This window comes from Poecilia formosa, unplaced genomic scaffold, assembly GCF_000485575.1.
Source record: "Poecilia formosa unplaced genomic scaffold, Poecilia_formosa-5.1.2 Scaffold788, whole genome shotgun sequence".
In the NCBI taxonomy this organism is placed as follows: Eukaryota; Metazoa; Chordata; class Actinopteri; order Cyprinodontiformes; family Poeciliidae; genus Poecilia; species Poecilia formosa.
In genome coordinates, this window is record NW_006800727.1 from 59,660 (window position 1) to 63,552 (window position 3,893).

Consider the following 3,893-nt stretch of genomic DNA (forward strand, 5'->3'; position numbering starts at 1 on the left):
AAAAAAAAAAAAAAAAAAAAAGCCCAGAGGTTAAAATCCCTTTCAAACGCCATTTTGACTAAAGTCCAAAGGGTTGGAGTCCCAGTTGACGGCGTCTCAACTAAAGTTCTACAGCTTTTTATTTATCTTTCTCACTGTTTTAATTATGTTTTTTAAATCTCTTTCTCACATGCTGTTTTTATTTTAATTATGTTAAGCACCTTGAAATGCCTTGCTGCTGAAATGTGCTATACAAATAAAATTTGATTGATTGATTGATTGATTGATTGATTGATTGATTGATTGATATAGTTCAACTTTACAGTCAGCATTAATCCACTTAATAAATCAAATTAAACATTTGATTTAGTGAGGAGTGTTTTAGTTTAATTAAAATTTCAAGTGACCAAAACTTAATTCTCAGCAGCTTGTTGTTTGTACTAATCATAAATAAAAGGAATGAGTGTTTGGAATAAAAATGCCTGATAAAATCTAAGTTGAGTCCCCACAAAAAAACATAAAGTATTTAATATGGTGAGGATTTAAGATCTTAAATGGTTAACCCTTAACGTTCAGGACAGAAACAGATGTTACTCCATTTCTGCTCAAACAAAACAAAGAGAAAATTTCAAACTTTTAACAACTGAGTTCAGTGTTGAAAAATAAATGATGCTCTGATGACAGCATGATTTTTAATGTAGGTTAACAAATAGTGCTGTTGTTGATAATGCAGGCAGAAAAAAAGAAAAATTATGAGAAGAACACTTCAGATCAGTGATTGGATTACCTTATTTACATATAACGTATAATGTCATAATTTCTTTGCTATTTAGTTTAGATACAGCTAAGCAAAATGCCTGAAGTTATTTTAGGTATATAATACTTAAATCACACAAAGTAACTTCGCTTGTTTTATATGTTGCAATTATTTTTAGACAATTGGTTTATATGACAGTCGGGATTGGCCAGCAGGGTATCCCATACTGCATTTTGTCACCAGTAGCAGGAACCAATTAAACCATTTTAATTTGTCACAAAGATCAATTTTAAGATGTTTACGGTGAAAACATAAACTCTAAACTTCATTGATGCTGTCAGTTCATCAAGAATGAAGCTACTTTCAGAGCAGTAGAAAGGTTTTAGTATTTTATGTTTGAATACACGAAACTGCACCATGAGTGAGTTATATATTCATTTTTATGACTCCACTCTGCCTGATGGTGTCAAGTACCAGTGTGTGATATTCCCAAACTGCTTTCTCTTTTAAATATTCTACACATAATCTAAGAAATGTTTGGTTGTTACTGTAAATAAGAAATTATTCTTAATAATTCACTTGGTTAAATAACAAATCTGCAAATAAAAGTTTTGCACCATAGAAAGTCTGCCAACAGGTGAATTTGTGAAAACTGGGCTTTAATGAAGCTAATTTTAACTTTCTCATTATTTTTGAACTATGTTAATAAAGTAATGTGCCCAATCTGAAAAGATTCAAGAACAGCTGAGAAACAAAGTCATTGACATTGATTTGTCTAGAAAAAGTTACAGAAACAAAATTATTCAACTTGAATCGTCCAGAACCATAAAAGAACCTTGAATATTTGAAGGACTGCAGGCCTCACCTGCCTCAGGTAAACATAGAACCAGAGAAACTAAAACCCATCAAGCTGTCAGCTTCAGGATCCTCTGTCTCTTTACAGATACATGACACAAACCAATAAATACATCTATTGTCTTCGTATAGATGTACGGTTCCCATAAGAGGACATGGAGGAAAAAAAGAGCAATCTTGAATTAAATTTTTAAGATCCTGTGAAATATTTGAAAAACTCAGAGTTCAGTTGTTGCAACAAATTTTCCAGCCCTTCATGATCTGCGACCCCAGGGAATGATGGCATGCATTTATCTGCATGTGCATCTTGAATTCTGACATTATTATGTCTACATGTACATTAAGGTCCCAGATTATTGTAGCCATCATAAGTTGTGTGATCCCGGCTACAACAAGGTTTCATATTAAATGAGAGCTGACTGGAATGAAGAGACTGCCCCATCCAAGAAGGAACTTGGAATAATTCATTAATCATTTACCAACATATTAAGCAGCTCCAGTTTACATATTTAAATGTCAGTATAATCAGTCTGTGTGATGATCTGTCAAATAATGTTCAGCATCAAATACAAAAAATACATCATAGTTTCTCCATCAATTCGAAAGAAACAAAGAAGCCATGAAGATTCAGAAGCATCACTGCTTCTGCAGTTTACATAAATACTCTTCTTCTAGTTGACCTAATAAATACAATAAAAAGAAACGATAAATCTCCCCCATCGGTGTATGTTTGCTGTGATTATTTCATTACGTTTCTAAATTACCCTTTGGATCTCACAAATCTTTCATGGGATCTCTATAAAAATTTGCAGAATCTTGAGAAAGTAAGTCAGGATCGTATTGTGTTATTTTCATGTCCCCTCATAGACGTCATAATAGATGAGATTCTGAACCAAATTCTGGTTTTAAATGATTTAAATTATAACCACATGAGAAGTGAAGGGATGCTATAAGTTTACAGGATTCCAGAAAGTTCTTTAGGTGCAGCTGTTTGGACCATCTGGTTGTGTCTGTTTACATGTTTATTCTAACAAGTTATTTTTCTTCTTCATCCATTGTTTATCACACCTTTATTATGAATAGAACAACATGCAATGACAGTGGAACCGTCTAACACTGAGAAGATGAGTGGAAGGAGGTGAAGAGCAGCTTTACCTCTGGTCTTTGGCTTTGGCTTTTTTTTGATGACGATCTCTCCATAACTCACATCGTCTCTTCTAACAGCAGAGTAAACCACAGACGGATCGTTTTCTGGAAAAAGACAAAAGGAGAGACTGGGGTTAGTTGAGTAATTTTATTTAGGACCACTTCATCATGACTGTCTCCATATATTTCAGGATACTGTGCATCAAACAATCACAATGAATGCACTACAGGGTGGGCCATAAGTTTCCGTACATAGAAAAAAAAAAATTTATATTGGACAACCGTTTTTATTTACCGTATTTTCAGGTAAATTTTCCGCTATGGAGGGTGTAACAGAATTACAGATGTAGTTTTTTTATTATTATTATTTCTAATTAATTTTATATTGAGAATTTGTTAATTTTATCTTATTCGGTTATTTTTATTTGTTGTTTTTGCCTGCGGGGGTCGCCTTTCTGCGCTCTGCTTTGTTTGTATCTCCTGGGCTTCTGTAGCTCATTCTAGCCCTCATAGCTTCTCCACTTCCCCCTTTACCCTCAGCTATCGCTAACAACAATCTAACCCATGTTATTTTATTAGCTTGAATCTCCTGGTAAATAATTTATTTAGCTTCTGTAAACCCAAATTCACACTGGAGTTGTACGTTAATGTTAAGTTGTTGAACGGTTGGAACAACCGTAAAGGACTCAGACTTTAGACATTTTGATGCTGGATCAACAGACATAAATGGGCTGCATTTACTTCCGGCCCTCCATCAGCAAGCTAGGAAAAGTTAGGACAATTCCAGGGGTTCCTGACCGACAGGGGGCCCTCTGCATTTTTCTTTTTTTTTGTTCAAAAAGGGGGCCGTGTCAATTACAAAATTAATTATATCATGTTTTCTTGACTGTTTTTAGCAGTACAAATGAAATGTTACCACTCTCAGACCAAAAAGCACACATCCATATTTGCACTGAACACCCCTGGATCTCCCTGAAATGGTTCTTTCCTGCTTAGGACCACGATGGCGATCGGACCAGTCGCTGTGTTATATAGCTGGGACACAGATTTCAATTTTCACTCCTTCTTGCCAACACCATGCTCTCTTTTTGACCCAGGAATGTTTATAACTTATATTTTTTTGTTTGATTCAACCTGATGAAGAGTGACATTTTTG

The 3,893-nt window shown here is 34.5% G+C and overlaps 1 long non-coding RNA gene across 1 annotated transcript in view; it reads right to left on the minus strand.

The window, feature by feature from the left end:
- Positions 1 to 2,841, minus strand: part of LOC103131569 (uncharacterized) — a 22,827-nt gene extending 19,986 nt beyond the window's left edge. The window contains exon 1 of the long non-coding RNA XR_475396.2: positions 2,747 to 2,841. This is a non-coding gene — a long non-coding RNA (uncharacterized LOC103131569). The remainder of the gene's footprint in view (positions 1 to 2,746) is intronic.
- Between the last annotated feature and the right edge of the window lie 1,052 nt (positions 2,842 to 3,893).